We start from the raw sequence: 18,844 nt of genomic DNA on the forward strand, positions 1-18,844 counted from the left end.
TGATCAGCTGTCAAAACGAGGGTAAGGAAAGTAAAAGTAAGTGTGAGGAAAGTAAGGGAAAGTGTGTAAAAGAAAGTGTAATTTTGATTTTAAACCTGACAAATTAAGAAGGCCTGAATAGCGGGTTTTGGGCTGCAGGTTCACAGTGCATAAAATACAGGACTTGAAGTGTGTGCGTCACCGCTCATTCACATATGCTATTGTTTGTTTATGGGTTTTTGTGTGCTTGATATACAGCAAGTATATCTGATGGCTTGACATGACCGTTTTGCGCGTTTTTTTGTGCATGTTTTTTGTTTTATGTTGCTGCTTATGATACTATTACAAGTTTAACTGTGTTGTGAAGGGATATACATGACGATGTGTATCTTGTACAACAGCTGGGTGAATTTGCGCTAAATTTCACAGATATGATATTTTTTCATCCTGTGAGCAAGACAGACAACACTTCACCAGTGCATGTCAAATTTGGCTATAATGGTATTTGAACAAAAATAAAAAAGGTATACAGGAAACAAGGTTTCACCTACAGTTAGTCACGTTACTGCCCCCCTTCCCTTAAGGAACAGGCAGCCCTAAATTTATGTATCCTGATTGGACGTAAGGATAAATTATAGATTTGTGACTCTTGTACATGGTGACCTAATTTCTATATTACATTAGTAAGTTTTGTTCTGCTTCCTAAGTAGTGTATGGCTTTGTACCATAAAGGAAACAAGGTTTCATTTTTGTCCCTGAAAAGGGAACTGGAACATTAGCTGAGATTACCGTATATGGTGTAGAGGCCAGAGGTAGAGCTAACATTCGTGAACTATTTTTGATTTTTGTGCATCACCCCCACCCCCCCCACTTTTGGTGTTGTTTCACATGCTTGACTATCACCCAAGAAATTTCTTGTTCTTCCTATAGATTTTTCTTTCGTCACTTCTCCCCTGATTAATGTTGCATCGTGCCTAGTAATTGGGGATTTTAGCTGTGTCCTAGGCCCATTTTCCCTTTTTCATATTCCTTTCACCAGTTAGCCTTCTTTTATTGTTATTATTGTATTAGGTTCACACTTCCAGATTGCAGTAATGTACTAGGAACCCCATATTATGTATAAATCCCTTTTGTATAACTAGACTGGCTTTTAAGAATTTTCTTTAGGCCTACCTCGATGTTTTCCAGTCTGACTGTCATGGTAATGATGGACTGGTTAACTGACTCAATGCTATTATAAGACAAGTTTTCACATTTTTGATCATTAGCCTGTGTATTGCATAGTACACTTGATGCACAGTTATTAAAAGGGAGGTATCTACATGTCCCTGATAATCTGTATCATGTGATTTCTCTTTTGAGATGTTCTAGATAAGGAATTTAGGAACACCTAGACTTAATCATTGAGAGAATAAATGTGTTTACCCCATTAGACGATGCCACTATGTGTGAGGACATCCATTTAGATAAAATTCTCATATAGTTATCTACCCTTAGATGGTAGAGGATATGCTCTCACATGGAAACCCAATTGAAGAAATTAGAGGCACTGTTTTGCTTATTGCCTTTGTCTTTGTATTCTATGAGAATGACTGTGTGTTCTAGACCAGAATTGTCTCATGGCGTATGGCCACTCCCTCGCAGATTGCAGGCCACCTGCTTGCAATCCTCTTGTTAAAAACAAACTGTTCTCCTGAACTCTCCCTACAGGATGTCATGAGTGCCATCGCCAGCATGAGGCTTCGATGGGTCAGCAATACGAGGCCCTTGCCTTGAAGATCGACACGGTGGCCGTCGATGTCACTTTGATAAGAGCGAACCTGGCGAAAACTAATGAGAGGGTCAAGTCCTTAGATTTGAAGACCTCCAGCCTAACTACCGACGTCTCCGACATACAGACTGAAGTCGGCAACCTACGTTCCTCGAACGACTTGATGGCACACCGGCTTGAGGATTTTGAAAATAGGGCACGGCGTAATAATGTACGCATTATTGGAGTCCCTGAGAACCATGAACATTCTTCGATCGATCTCCTGGTGGAAGATTTTGTTTTAAATCATCTCACCCCCTCTGGGCTCAGCAAATTCTTCGCCGTTGAGCGAGCCCATCGAGTTCCGGGTGGAAAACCGAAACTGGGTGCCCCACCGAGACCTATCATTGCAAAACTTTTTCATTTTCGTGATAGAGACGCTATCCTGCAGGCCTCTCGGGTGGGCGGCCCGGTGAAGTACGAGAATACGTCCGTTCACTTCTACCCAGATTTTACTCAGTTGGTTCAAAGGCAGAGAATGGGTTTTCAGGGTGTGAAACGGCGACTACGTGACTTGGGTCTTAAGTACGCCATGCTGTTCCCAACTAGACTTCGGATCGAATATGAGGATCGGACATTTTTCTTTGATCGCCCGGAGAGTGTCGGTGACTGGCTTGACTCTTTGCCTAAAAAGGATGATCGATCCGTGCACCCTGGTGGTGCCGAGGGTGGTTTGCCGGAGCAGGAGTGACACTGTGGTTCCCGATGTCTGAACTTTTCATTCGTATTTCAGCTGAGTCTCATATTTGGGTCTTTTTATGTCCTGTTCTATATTTGTCCGGGGTGGCGGGGGAGGGGGGGGTAAATCGGGACTCTTTCCTCCTCCTAGGTTTCTTTGTTTAGATTAGTTTAATGACTGGGCGACAGGCACACTGCAAGTTGGGGTGGCTATTGAGTCTCATGCAGGGGTGCAGGGTGGGGGGTGTTGTAACGGGTTCAAGTTGGGGGGTGGTGGGGGGTGTTTGTTCATTTGTTCTTTTTTGCAAGGCATCGTATTGTATTCCTTATTGCTTCGATGGATGTGTTCTTTGTGGGGTGTGCTCTGCAGTCTCTTCGGGAATGGGGGGTAGTGAGTTGAAACTGCTGTCTTGGAATGTCAACGGGTTGGGGGACAGGATAAAACGAGGGGCTGTGCTGCAGTTTTTGAGACGTCATTCTCCTGATTTTGTCCTTCTGCAAGAGACACACTTAATTGGTAACGCTTGTCAAGCCCTGAATAGACGAGGCTATCGCTTGGTTGCTCATTCCGGATTTAATCTGGCTCTAGGGCGGTGGGTATTCTGGTCCGGTCTTTCCTCCCCTTTGAGATTGATGACGTAATACTTGATGATAGGGGGCGCTACGCCGCGCTCACTGGTAGATGGGAGGGAAAGACGCTCTCCATAATTACGATCTATGTCCCCCCTGGCCTGCAGACTCCCACCTTTGCTGATATTGAACGGGTTGTTCTAGGGCTTCTGAAGGTCTTTTAAGCCTGGGTGGGGACTTTAACTCTGTCGTCTCTGGTTCCTCGGATCGCTACCCTCCCAGAGATTTGGCTAGATCTCAGTTATGGATGAGTGGGTTTTTGGAAACTTTCGGGCTGGTGGATAGTTGGAGGTTGATGCATCCTGTGCAGTTACAATATACCTTCCATTCAGGAGCCCACGGGAGCCTCTCCAGGCTTGATTATCTCCTAATGCCAGCGGCTCAATCCTCCTCTATCAGGGAAATCCGATATCTTCCCAGGGGCATTTCAGATCATTCCCCCTTGTGGCTCTGTGTGGAAGCTGGGGTGTGCAGTGAGGGCAGGGTTGCTCCCATCAACCCCTGGTATCTCCGGAATCCTAAGATCCGCTCGGAGCTGATAAAATCTATTGATCATTACTTCCTCGATAATGTGGGATCTGTTTCATCATCTGTGTCATTGTGGGAGACTTTCAAGACTGTTATACGTGGACATTCTTTGTCGTTAATTACTGGTGCCAAGAAGGTCAAATGTGAGGAACTGGTACGCATTGAAGCTGACATAACTGTCATTGAGAGTGACCTCAAGGCGAGTGTCACCCGTGCTAAACTCCACTCCCTCAGCTTAAAACAATCTGATTATAAAGCCCTGGTGACCGATGCTGCTAAAGTAATGGACAGAGAGCAACAGGGTAGGCTGTATGACGTGGGTGACAAGGCTGGTAAATTGCTTGCGTGGCTTGATAAGAAGGAAAGAGCGAATCGTGTAGTTCCTGTGATTGAAAGGTCGGATGGAGTGTGTGTGACTGACCCGGCTGGGATCATTGACTGTTTTGTGGATCATTTCCGTACTGTGTATTCTTCAGTTTGCGATAGGGACGAGGAGGATTCCCAGTTGTTATTGCGGGACATTGCATTGCCCTGTCTCTCTGATGTTGATAGGGATTTTATGGACGCACCGCTTACGACAGATGAAATAGCGATTGCCATCCGCTCCCTTTGCTCTGGTAAGGCTGTGGGCCCCAATGGCTTGCCTATTGAATTGTACAAACTGCGGCCTGACAAAATGGCGCCCTATCTGAGGGATATGTTCCTTGAGGCGCTGACATCTGGTTCCCTCCCCGCGGATCAGCGGCTGGCCTCTATCGTGGTAATACACAAGGAGGGTAAGCCGCGCGACTGTTGTGCCTCTTACAGGCCCATCTCCCTTTTAAACGCCGAACCCAAAATTTTAGCCAAATTGTTAGCTAATCGCTTGGTTAAGGTGATCTGTGATTTGATCCATCCGGATCAATCCGGTTTTATCCCGCATTGCAATACTGCCCTTAATCTTCGGCGGCTTCATGGAGTTCTCGCGAGAGCCGGGACCCTCTCTGAGCCGGCCATTTTGGCTTCCTTGGATGCCACTATGGCCTTTGATACTATCGAATGGCCTTATCTCTGGGCGGCTCTCGCCAAATTTTGTTTTAGCCCTATATTCATTGCATGGGTGAAACTTCTTTATGAAAAGCCTCTGGCTCAGGTGGTGGTTAATGGGAAGGTATCTGGCATTTTTACTCTTGGACGGGGCAATCGGCAGGGCTGCCCGTTGTCTCCCTTGCTTTTTGCCCTTGCGCTCGAACCGCTGGCTGCGTGGCTCCGCTGGGAGCCCTCGATAAAGGGCATTAGGTGGACTCCTGACTTCGAGGATCGCATTTCGCTTTATGCGGATGACATCCTTTTGTACCTCACATACCCCCAGAAATCCCTGAATGTCCTTTTTGACGTTTTAACTTCATTTGGGAAGAACTCAGGTCTTGTTATTAATTGGACGAAATCCTGTGTCTATGTGTTAGCAGGAGGGCTTCAAGCGCTGCCTCGCAGATTCTCGATCCAAGTCAGAGTCAGGGTTCAAGTATTTTTTGGATCTATATCTCCCTGGATCCTGTGGTTCGCTATGAGCGCAACCTGCTTCCCCCGCTCCAGCGACTGAAACTTGATGTCTCACGCTGGCGTCTGTTACCGCTGTCGCCGCTCGGGCGTGCTGCTCTTTTTAAGATGATGTCGCTGCCGAGATTTTTGTACGCACTCCAAAACTCCTTTGACCCTATTCCCTCCGGGTTTTTTCGGGAGGTGGAGAGCCTACAACGTCGTTTGTTTTGGGACGGACGCGCGTATTGCTCTCCCCAAGCTTACGCTCCCTTGGTACGATGGGGGCATCGCTCTCCCAGACATCAAGCGTTACTATTGGGACTCTCAATTGAGTGCGATTAACCATGCAACCTATGCACCGGGTCCCATCACCTGCTTTCGAGATGGATAAACACCTTTTACCGGGCGGGAATTATAGTAGGGCGCTTTACTCCAAAGGGATTTGCAGGACGTTAACTGGGCCCACTAAGATTGCTGTGCAAGTTTGGCGAGATGCGAATGCGGCTTTGGGGTGGAGTGATAGATTGACTCGTGCGGCTCCGTTGTATGACTCTGAACGATTGGGTTGCTTATGGAGAACGAAAGGTTTTGAGAAATGGGACATGATTGGTATCAGCAGAGTAGGTGACCTCTGGACCAAGGGAAATGTTAAAACTTTGAGGTGCTGAGGACGGAATATGAGCTAGGAGACAAGGAATTTTTTAGATACGTGCAGGTGCGCCATGCCTTGCTGTCGGTTTTCGCTGCAGGCACTGACGTCCCCGAGTCCTCTCCTCTCGAGGACCGTATATTGGACGTTTATGTCCCTGACAGCACGATTTCATTGAATTAAAAAAAATGTATCAATAATCGGACTGATCCACTTGTGCGTCTCAGAGCGGTATGGACTGAGGATGGATTGGAATTAGATGACGAAGATTGGCAATCCGCGTTGTCGTCGCCCAAGGAGGTTGCTATTCCTGCCCGTCTTCGCTTTGTCCAACTTAAGATCCTTCACCGTATATATATGTTACTGGTCCGAGTCTGGTGCGAATGGGCTATTCTCTGGATGGGTTGTGTAAACGTGGTTGCGGCATGCCTGGAACCTTCCTTCACATTCTTTGGGAGTGTTCGGTGGTGGCGGGGTTTTGGGCCCAAGTGCATGTGGTGATGGAAAGAGTTACCAGAGTGTCGTTGTTGCCCGAAGCTAGGCGCTGCCTGCTGAACATGTGGGAGCCGAATGATTACACTGTTGCTCAGATCCGTTGGGCGACACTTGGTAACATGTTAGCTAAGAGAGACATCGCACAGTTGTGGGGTTCCCAGAGGTCGCCCACGGTATTGGCATGGAAGGAGGGCATGGATTGGTGCATGTTTAGGGAGAAAATGGTGTATCTGGCTAGGGGTAGACCTAGGAAATGGAACAGGGTCTGGTCTCAGTGGAATGCCTATCGTGGGAATATATGTACTCCCCCGCAAGACTTACTACCTGTTGTTCCCTTGTCCCCCTAAATGACGTTCCATGTACTGTTTAATACTATGAGTGCAGCACTGTTTCCCCACTGCCCCCCCCTCTCGATGGATTATAAGTGTATAATTTTTCCTGAATATTTGGAGTAACACTCTATGCGGACACAAGATCGTCAGTACTGTATCTAATGCCTTGATTGTTGTTGTTGTATTTTATTTATCAATAAAAAAAAATTTAAAAACTGTTTTTGTACTAAATTGAAGGAAAATAACAATTGTGTCCCATTTCCTACGTCACTAGGTTCTGCGGGATTAAGTCATAATAACCTGCGGAACTCACCCACAATCCCATCAGTGACAGCTAACAGATGAACAGTCCCAACACCCAGAAAGTGCTTCATCAACTGAATCTCCAAAGTATTGTACTTGCTTCATCAGAAGGCGCTGAACATCAGAAAAGAAGGAGGAGCTGGTTTTGCCACAGAACCAGAGTTTCAGTGCAAAAGAGCGACCTGTCATGTGCTGGCAGCCTCTGACAGTGTGCAGTCCCTTGAGCCCCTTGGCCTGAGTTTTGGCCACACACCCCCTTTTCTTTGCTCCAACGGAAGTGCAGTGCACCGGAGGATCCAAGATTGGAAAAAGGCACTACAATGTGGTACCTATGATTAAGTGAAAGAGCAGCCCGAGCAACCTCTGACACTGAAAAGCGAGTGTTGGAGCCTGAAAGTGTTGCTAAGAGTGACAGTCTGTTGCTCTTTCCCGATTGATAGTACTTGGGTCTGCATGAGATGATCTGTGCCCTTGATCAATGAAGAGCACACTATCTGTAGTGCCTGCAGCACAGGAAATATTGGTGCACTGCATTGAGACATTGAGACTTTCAAGTGAGCTGTGAGTGTTTGCCAGGAAGGCACTCCAACGGATAGTGAAAAACATCATTTTCATGAAAGGCCTGAATGAAGAGGCCCATGCGGAAGAAAACAACAGAAACGGATTTTGATGGACAATAGAAGTCTGCCAGAGAGGCTTCGACGGACTCTGGGTATTACCCATGCGATTGCATAGAATGGGTGTTTGGAGAGTGGGCATCACCCTGTCCCATAATTTCTAATTCCACCACGCACACTATGGTGGAATTTCTAAAGTCATATTCACGTCAGACTTGGTCACCATAGAGATGGGCCCAGCCTGGCAGTGCAACACGCTCCCTGCATAGATACTTTTCCCGCCTGTCCTGATGCCAGATGGCTCAGTGCAGGGGGGAGCGGCATCATCTCCTGTGAGAGAAGCCAGACTTGCATACCAAAAGGCTGTGTGCTTGTGAAGCCCCCAGCCTTGGAACACTAATTTTCCTAGCCTCAGGGGAGGAGGAGCGAAGGCTCTAACCCTTTGGGGGTCAGATACTCATCTGGAGTGGCAGGCTGGACTGAACCAGTCAGCTAGCACACTAGAGGGCTGGTATGTTTCAGGTGGGTCCCTCTGGGTGCATGTATTAATAAATCAATGTATGTGTGCATGTATTAACCCCTTCCATGCTCATGACGAGATCAGCTCGTCATGCAGTACACTGCTTGTGTGCTCATGACGAGAACAATGGAATTCAAGGATCTGCAGCACAGATAGTGTTAATAAATCCATTATTGGAATCATTGTGGATTTATTAATACCATATGTTTCAGTGAAGTCATCATGTAGCTGGGCAACTCGTTTTGACCAGTGCCCAGTATTTTATTGTATTATAATTGCATTTATATAGCACTTACTACCCCAGACGAGGCATTGAAGCGCTGTTTCAGCGAGTAGCAAAACTACTCCGGAACCCAAAAGGATTAGTGGTAAATTTTTATAGTGAAATATGAAAGGAATTACATACCTTAAGATGGCTTCCCTGCTCACTTGTAATATCTAGCAATAGAACTAGACATCACATGGCATATCTGTTCATGCCAATATGTCCTCACATAAAATATAATGCACCCAGCCTTAGGGCTCAATACCTGCTGTAGAAGTGACTTGCAGTGACTTTGGCCTGACACACAGGAGTGTGTCATGTTGTGTTATCATTCATGGTTTGCACCATGTCACGCAGCTTGCCATGGCAGTCTGTGCAACATTTCTATGTGGGCCTCTTAGCGTGGCATCAGATATGCAGCAGCCCTTAGGGGCCCTCTTTAAAACCCATGCCCTAGGTTCCTGGAGAACCATTTACTAGGGATTTACAGGGGTGCTAATGTCCTTACCTAATTATAGCACACTTAGACTTTACGTTGTTTTAGGGAAGGAGCACTGATACTGAGATCTGGTTAGCAGAGCTCAGTGCACTATCAGAGTTGAAAATCAGCATCCAATAGCTAAAAAGGGGGCAAAAAGTGAAGGGGTAACTGCAACAAAAGCCCAATTCCCTACCAAAGCTCTTTAATGCCATCAGGCCATGTTCATCCTATATAAAACTTCTGGAAGGAACTCAAGACCTGGCTTTTCGAATGAGACCTGCAACACAGCGCCTGGAGACCCTCTAGGGTGACAAGGCGGGCTCTACAAGTACTGTATCAATGATTGATTGATTGACTGAGATTACTTGTAGTAAAATGTATTGCTCATTAGAGCAACCGTAAGACCTTCACAAAATGCAATATCATTACAAATGTGTGATTGATTACTGTTTCAATACGCTTTGGCGATCACATTCCCTACATATTTTAAATTACTGCAAATAAGGAAACAATTCTATGTAAGAGAAACCTAGATCTATAAAATGCAAATAAATAATTGGCGGTATCTTACAGTCTAAGCATAATGATGTGAGCAGCTCTGCACAGGACATATGTGCACATCCATTTCCAGAGTATGGATAGCATTCCTTCTGTATGGCATTTTCTATAGAATATTTGATATTTATAAACCCATCAACATGCAGATAATCATTGTTGTTGGACTTGGCTCTTTTTTCAGGGTTATCCCCAAACGTTTTGGCTTTCTTCCTCCTATTTTTTCTGACCAGGAAGAAGAGTTGGATTCTGTAGAAGGGACTGCCACTCTGCCTGTTGTTTTGTTGTGCTGACCTGCTGCTTCTGTCCTGGAAGTGAAAGGACTAGACTTTGCTTTCTACATCCTGCTTCCAAGGTTCTTCAAGGGCTTGTGCATGCTTGTCTCCTATTCAGAAGTCTCAGCGCCATCAAAGACTTCACCTATCAGTGCCTTCTGCTGAGAGTCCTGACTTGCCAAGTGGTGCCAAATTCAGTTCCTGGGCCCTTGGAAGTGTAACCTGGTGATCTTAAGGAGAAAATCCGAGCATCAACTCCCAGTGTCTGTTTTATCGCCCTATCGCTGTAAAAGACTGACACAGAGCTTACTTTGCGGGTGAAGAATTGATACAGTGCCTGCCTCGCAGCTGTGAAATCGACGCAGTGCCTTCATCGTCACTATTGCATATCGACGCAGCGCGTCTTGATTTTCAACGCCCACTCTTTGACACCGCCCCGCAGTAAGGATCCGAGGCCACGTGCCCGGAAACCAGCGCACCACCTCCCCTGCCAGTAAGGAACTGATGCATCACCTCCCCTGTCAGTAAGGAACCGACGCGTTACCTCCCCTGCCTAGCAGTAAGGAACTGCCTCATCACCTCCCCTGCCAGTAAGGAACCGATGCATCACCTCCCCTGTGTAGTAAGGAACTGACGCATCGCTTTGCTTTTCCGGCCCATACCTCCCATACACCTTCCACTGTCTTTGATTTTTGGCGCATCTAAGGTACTTTGTGCTAAAACGAACACATTCATTGATTTCTATGGACTAAATTTGCTTAATTTTTTTAAGTGATATTTTGACTTGTGTATTTTGGATTTTTGTCATTATGGTCTTGTTTTATTCAGAAAAATATTGGCTATTTTTATATACTAGTGTAGACTCCTTTTGTAGAGTTTTCACTGTGCTACTGTGTGTATGTACAAATGCTTTACACATTGCCTCTGAGATAAACTTGTCTTTCTTTTTACTGTATTTATTGATATTAATCGAACAATTAATAAATATAGATATACATAAAAGCTTGACTGCCAAGCTACCAAGGGGGTGAGCAGGAGTTATGTTAGCTGTGTGACTCCCTTACAGTGACTTGTGTGAGGGTCCCTACCTACTTGGGTAGGTTGCAAACTACTGCCAACTAGAGACCCCATTTCTAAAAGTTACCATTACATAAAATGCTGGTAATTGAACTATCAGCCGCAAGTGGGTGAAATCCTGAATCGTCTATTGTGTTACTTACAGAGACCTCCGAATGTGCTGGATTATCTGAGCAAACCAATGATGTGGAGGCCACAGTCCAAGGGTCTGCGATGTGGGACTTGAAGGCTACTCAATACCACTGTTCGGTGGGGCAGAAAAGGGAACTGGCAGAATGCGAGATAAGCTAATTTAGCTAAAAACATACAAGATCGATGTAGGTAGGCAACTGGGATGAGAATGTGGGTCACCTGGTGACACGTTTAAAGTCATTCACGAGAACACACCCTCAATGCAATGCTCTTTAACTTTTTGTTGTGCAACAAGATGTTTGTATGGTGCCCTTTCAAAACATGTAGCATTGTTTACTAATTTGTGTGAAAATGTTGTTGTAAAATGCATTACTTGGAGCAAGGATCATCACCTTCCAAAAGACGCAAGGATATTCTGATATTTTTAAATGCTTGTCCCCCGGCCATACTCCCAGACACACCTCTACCAGACCCTCAAGGCCCACCTCAATCAGTGTATTTAAAGCACTGATCCAGACCATTAATACTCTAAGTGCAACCACGTGAATCAGTTCAGTGGCATACCTCGACTTGATGGGGTCCACCTTCAGAGTGTGGTGAGTGGCACCCAAAGCTCCATAACTCACAGATATTCATAGGCTACGACGGATGGGGGCCCTTGAAGGGTGAAGGGCAGGGCTTTAAGTGGGCCGGGTCCTGCTGGTACTCAGCACCAGCAGTTCTAACAAGCATTTACAATGCAACGGTTTCGCCTTTGGAGAAGTTTACATTGCCAATAGTTTAACCTCTCGCAAATGTGAGAACTATTGTACCCTACGGACGACCTCAGCAGACAGCAATTACTACCACACCCACACAGACACACACACAGACCCAGCCCCACACACCCAGAGCCAGCCACACCCAAACCCCCCCCCCCCCCCCCCACACACACACACACACACACACACACTGGAGCAGTCACACACACTGGAGCAGTCACACACACTGGAGCAGTCACACACACACACACTGGAGCAGTCACACACACACACACACACACACACACACACTGGAGCAGTCACACACACACACACACACACACACTGGAGCAGTCACATACACACACACACACACACACTCTGGAGCAGTCACATACACACGCACATACTCTGGAGCAGTCACACACACACACCCAGGAGCAGTCACACACACACCCCCCCAGGAGCAGTCACACACACACACACACCCAGGAGCAGTCACACACACACACACACCCAGGAGCAGTCACACACACACACACACCCAGGAGCAGTCACACACACACACACCCAGGAGCAGTCACACACACACACAGGCGAAACCTAAAAACCTCCCGCCCATGCTCATTACTTGATAAACAGTACCACCGCCGCCCTCCTACTTGCATTGACAGAATATCACGATACATTTTTTCATACCATGTTACATGTATCCCCAAGTTTTGGTTCATCCACATGAATCTCGTGAACCTACCAGGCACTTTAAGAGAACGTATTTACACCGGACACCAGGGTTGGGGGGAGATTCATTTCTATTTAAAGGAGTCCAGAGCACCTACCCAGCAGTATTTCTTCCTCCTGTGACCGCCTGTTTACACCCCCGAGGCTCGTGCTACGGTGAGAACACAGGGCAGCACATAGTATTAAACATAGGCAGTGCACACTTCAAAAACGCCAGAATAAGGGACACCGGGCCTTTAAATTCATACCAGTTTCTTGCACGTTTCTATATACAATTCCATACAAGTAAGGCAAGAAAATGCCCACGCATGGGAATTTTGAAAGTCTGGTTTGATTACAAACGCATCTAAGTGCTGCACATAAAAATAACGTTTCAGTAAGACTCGGAAAACAACGAGGGGACCAGGAGATCTGAAAAACAGGCATGTTAAATGTGAATAAAAACAGAATGCACAAGTTCCAATAGCTTTACCATCTAAGACTGGCCAACAGACAGTCACCCGAGAAATCCCCAGAGAGACCTGCTTCAAAGGAGGATGAAAACACAGCACAGCAGCGAGGGAAGCGGGCAACACTCCCACTGGGGGAGGCAGCCTCTGGAGTAAAAAAAAAGTGAGGACAAATTCAGACGCTATGTTTTCAAGTCGTTTGAAAACTGATACTAAAAGGTCCTGTCGTGCATTTTCTGAGCACCAGAATTTCCCTTAAACCTGCTACCAACACTAGCCTCCCCGTTACAGAAATGTGCTTTGAGGGGAAAAAACGAACAAACAAAACATTTTGCACTGCCCGCACATCCGAACACCGAATCAACTTCTTACATTAGAAAGCAAAAAGCACAAAAGGTAAGGCAGTTTTAGACAGCTCCGAGCAACTCTCTCCATAAACGTGAATCAGACTGGAGACCACTGTTTTGCAAGTGTCCAGCAACAACTGTCCGTGGGTGAAAAACTGTCCATTGAATAGGTGCAACCAGTTCGCCGCACATAAACCGCATGTGCTGCTTTAAGACTTCCACCCAAACGAAACATACAAACTAAAGATGGTCTTAATTAACAAGAATCACCAATTACAAACACATTTCTTAGATTGGAAGTTACCATTAGTTTGTCATTTCCCATGTTCTTGTGTAGTGCTACCCATGTTAGTACACTCCTCCTTTGCATCACCAGAGGTACAGGCGAAAACAAAGACACGGACAGCGGGCTGGAGGGGGCGAAAAGAAAGACACGGACAGCGGGCGGGAGGGGGGCAAATCAATCAAAGGTTGGGAGGTGCACTACTAGGATAATCAGTAGTTTAGGCTTAAGTTTGGTAGGTGGGTAGGGTGCTCTCCCAGGTGGCGTCACCATCCAATGACGCTGAGAGGTACAAAGGAGTTGTGTGCACGCATTAATGTGAGTGCATCCCTGGATGGAGGCACACCGTGGGGTTCTAAACAGTTAGACTCCAATCAAGTTTATGATAGTTTCTTTGCATTTTATTTCATGAAGAAAAAGTTTTTTTGATATTCACATCATATCAGGTTCATTTAATGTTCACAAGCGTCTTGCATGTGGGTTAATTAATTCCACTCCCTATGCATTTCAGGCGGAGCCCTTTATCAAGGGGTATCTACAAGGGATGAAGAAGAATGGGATATCCATTACTATGACGTAAATGGAGGGTATGTGCATTCAAGGTTTACTGACAGTGAGGTGCCTAAAATCAAAACAAATGTGAGGACGATGCAAACGAGTGATATGTGCTAAGAAGTGATGGTGAAAAACACAGGATAGTGAACACCGGGTACAGGGTGATATCTGTTTTAGTTGGCGGTGAGTGAAGTGCTCAAAGACATAAATCGAAACGTAAGTAAAGCGTCAGAAAATAAAGCTACCATGTGAAAATACAAAGCTACCATGCAAAAAAACCAAACGTCTGGGTTAATAGTAGCGGTGTTTAATAAAGAAGCTGCTAGATGAACACTCACGGTGTAGGCTCGAAACGGGCCAGCTTTAACGTGATTCTAAAAAAAACGGGATAGAGATCGACTTTAACAAAGTGCACTAATGGAGCGGAGCTCCTTAGCGTAGCCGTGAATGTTAACTCGAGGTTTCACTTACATGAAGTAGAAAACGTTGTTCGCTAGAATTCGGGGTACGAGAAGGTGAAGAGTGATTCCCTGGAAGGTTAGGTGACGAGCCGATCGCCGGTAATATATTTAATAAACTCGCATGTGATAGGTTAGGGTGTGCGCAATAAAAAAGAAAGATGGACTAACGAGAAAAAGTTGCGGCGGAGGTAAAAATATACGACGGACTAAGTGGCTAGAGTGGTGAGATGGATAGGTGGGTAACAGTGACATTGCATGTAAAGATAAGGAAAATAAAAATAAGAAGGGAGGATAATAGGAAATAAGGTAATAGAATAAAGAATTCATAAATTAAGGGTAAACCAAAAGACAATGGGATAAAAAGGTGTATGAACAGGGCTTAGCAGGGGGGTGAAAAACACACGGACAGCGGGCGGGAGGGGGGTGAAAAAGACACTGACAGCGGGCGGGAGCTGGGTGAAAAACACACGGACAGCGGGCGGGAGGGGGCAAAGACACGGACAGCGGGCGGGAGGTGAAAAAGACACGGACAGCGGGCGGGAGGGGGCAAAGACACTGACAGCGGGCGGGAGGGGGTGAAAAACACACGGACAGCGGGCGGGAGGGGGCAAAGACACGGACAGCGGGCGGGAGGTGAAAAAGACACGGACAGCGGGCGGGAGGGGGCAAAGACACTGACAGCGGGCGGGAGGGGGGTGAAAAACACACGGACAGCGGGCGGGAGGGGGCAAAGACACGGACAGCGGGCGGGAGGTGAAAAACACACGGACAGCGGGCGGGAGGGGGCAAAGACACGGACAGCGGGCGGGAGGGGGCAAAGACACGGACAGCGGGCGGGAGGGGGCACAACTTACCTCATAAAGGAGAGAACAAACAAACAAGTCAGGTCCCGGGCCGGCAGCCAATCACAGCGCGGCCCGGGGAATGACGTCACGGGGGTGTCCCGGCCGGCAGATTCGGGGGCGTGTTTTTCGGCCTCTCCCCTTCCCATTGGCTGGAAGGTAAAATTCCAGCCAATGGGAAGAGGAGAGGGCGGTACTTAAAAAAAGACACAGAAACGCCCCCGAATCGCGTTTTCACGGGGAAAGCGTGATTGACAGCCACTCTCTTCCAATGGCTAGCCTCCATTTATGGAGCTAGCCAATGGAAAAAAGGGGAGTGTTCAAGTCCCCCATATTGTAAACAATAGCTTTCGCCTGGGCGGGGCACTGCTTCGCAGTGCTCCGGCCAGGTCGAAACCTAAAAAGCAGGTGTTGAAAATCAGGCTCTCCATTTTTGTCCTTACCCTCGGTGAAAAATACATCTTAACTCTGCAGCAGGACTAGCCTTCACTGAATTTGATGTGACTTCAAAAAGACTCGTTCTAGTTCTTCTACAGTCTCATAATTTCAGAACAGAAGCATTTTCATTGTTATAAACAATGAAGCGATAGTTGTTGCTTTTTTATTTTATGCAACTAACAGCCATTGACAAAGCCAATAGTCCTGGCTCGTTGTAGGTGTAATGTTCTTTGTTGGATTATATATCTGGATGCAATGACAGAAGCAGCAAAATACCAGTCAGAGGGCACACTATGCTAAGCACAGATTTGTATAGAAGTGCTTTTAAGTCATGCCCGTAATTACCTCGGCCACACCCCTTTGGGAGCCGCTCGCAGCAGTTGCTCCGGACTTTGGCGTTTTGGGTGATTGCTTCCACGGGACTGCGAGGACCAGCAGTCTGTGTGCCTCTTCCCGCCCCTTCACCTGCTGCAGATAAACTGCTCGCGGCCCCCACTCCGCGGGCGCCGCTCGCAGCAGTTGCTCCGGACTTTGGCGTTTTGGGTGATTGCTTCCACGGGACTGCGAGGACGGGAACCGCTCGCAGCAGTTGCTCCGGACTTTGGCGTTTTGGGTGATTGCTTCCAAGGGACTGCAAGGACCAGCAGTCTGTGTGCCTCTTCCCGCCCCTTCACCTGCTGCAGATAAACTGCTCGTGGCCCCCGCCCGCGGGCGCCGCTCGCAGCAGTTGCTCCGGACTTTGGCATTTTGGGTGATTGCTTCCACGGGACTGCGAGGACGGGAACCGCTCGCAGCAGTTGCTCCGGACTTTGGCGTTTTGGGTGATTGCTTCCACGGGACTGCGAGGACCAGCAGTCTGTGTGCCTCTTCCCGCCCCTTCACCTGCTGCAGATAAACTGCTCGCGGCCCCCGCTCCGCGGGCGCCACTCGCAACATTTGCTCCGGACTTTGGCGTTTTGGGTGATTGCTTCCACGGGACTGCGAGGATCAGCAGTCTGTGTGCCTCTTCCCGCCCCTTCACCTGCTGCAGATAAACTGCTCTCAGCCCCCGCTCCGCGGGAGCCGCTCCCAGCAGTTGCTCTGGACTTTGGCGTTTTGGGTGATTGCTTCCATGGGACTGCGAGGACCAGCAGTCTGTGTGCCTCTTCCCGCCCCTTCACCTGCTGCAGATAAACTGCTTGCGGTCCCCGCTCCGTGGGCGCCGCTCGCAGCAGTTGCTCCGGACTTTGGCGTTTTGGGTGATTGCTTCCACGGGACTGTGAGGACCAGTAGTCTGTGTGCCTCTTCCCGCCCCTTCACCTGCTGCAGATAAACTGCTCGCGGCCCCTGCTCCGCGGGTGCCGCTCGCAGCAGTTGCTCCGGACTTTGGCGTTTTGGGTGATTGCTTCCACGGGACTGCAAGGACCAGCAGTCTGTGTGCCTCTTCGCGCCCCTACACCCGCCTGTATATAATCATCCACGCCTACCGCTTCGCAGAACGCGCGTGGACACGCGCCGGGCAAAGCCCGGGCCAAGGGCGGGCCCGTTTGAGCCCTTTGTAGCCCGGAGGAGACCGGACCGGGCCATCCCTCTTTCATCTGGCTTAATTCACATTCTAGCCGCCAGGAAGATTCGTAAGTGCCTGCCTGGGTGTAGCTCTGTAATATGGCAGCAGCGAAAGCAGGAGCAAGGCAGCAACTTCTAGCGGGAACTTAACAAGGACACTGGACAGCTTTATAATTAGAGCCAACTCTGTTATTGATCAGGGGATAATTTTAATGGAGCAACGAGTCTCCCAAGATCTAGCCTTCGCCAAAAGATCCTCCCTGGGCTACCTCGCAAACGCTCGTACACCAGAATCCGTTACGCGAGCAAATGCAATTGTTGTCCCTGCGATTGTACACAGTTTACCAATCTCCCAGGGCCATATTCCCCCAGCTGAGCAGCCCCAACTGACAGAAGCTACAAATACTACCATCGTGTCAACCACGGCTAATTCTCCCGAAAGACCCAATACTTGGCAACTGCGGGAGAGACGCGAGGGGGCAATGCCCAAGAGGAAGAGGGGGGCTGGTACTGTCACTGGAGGCAGGAAGCCCAAATTTGCCAAAGGTATCGGTAACAGTGACATAACATGTAAGCAAAAGGGGTCAGATGTCTTAAACTGCATGGATGCACATATTTCACCACCCCTGCCTGTAATCTGTCCCGGAATATCTTCTCCTGGTGTGGATAATTCAATAGAGGAAACCCCGGCAGTGGAGGACTCTTTTTTCACAAAACTGTGCATACTATTTAAATCCTCTCTCCAACCACTTGAAGCGAGACTCACGTGGATTGAGCAGCAGCTGTCCAAGATCGAACTAAATACACTAGAAACTGTGGACAGTTTGAAGTCAAATGTGTTGCATCCGGGTAGCGCACAATTGAACATTGTTCAGGGGGGGATTGTACTACAAAAACCTACTACCCCAGTAGAACCGCACACTCCTAAACCAGTTATTGTAAACCCTCCTGTACCTGTGGATACATCTATAAAGATTTCAAGGGCGGGCATTTCAACACAGCCTAAAGAGGGCGCCCGGGTTTTACCACTTACGGAGCCTCCTGGCGAGTGTATAATCGACTTGCCGCCAGAATCAAGTCCGTATCTGGTAGTCCTTACAGGGGTTCCCGAAATAAGCAATTAGAGTCTGGAATCATTTAGCTCCCTAAATAATAAAGTCTCGGATTGGCTTAACAAAAATAGACCACTCCCTCGCCATATTACCAGTGAAATACTGATGGTGCGCAGGTTATCTTGGGTGGGGCACAGGCCAAAAACCATTATTGGTGATTGCGTGCTGGTAAATTTCAAGGATCCACGGACTGTGGAGCACATTTGCAATTGGAGGTACCATAGTCCTGGGGCTACTATCTAACCCCTTCCACTGTCATACTTTTATCCTCCAATCCATCCGCCCGATATAGAAAGCGGATGGACCTTGGTAGAGCACCGAGGTGCGGGTAGGGCTGAGAGGGGTAGGTTTGCGGAACCACACTCATTGAGCGAAATATGCACCCAGAATAGGTTCAGTGGACTGGAAATGGTCGATTGACTACAGCGTAGCCGGGTGGAAATGTATGGCAATCCTGGGGGAGTTGTTGAGTCAATGTCTGACC

The sequence above is a fragment of the Lissotriton helveticus genome, chromosome 1_1 (genome assembly GCF_964261635.1).
Source record: "Lissotriton helveticus chromosome 1_1, aLisHel1.1, whole genome shotgun sequence".
In the NCBI taxonomy this organism is placed as follows: Eukaryota; Metazoa; Chordata; class Amphibia; order Caudata; family Salamandridae; genus Lissotriton; species Lissotriton helveticus.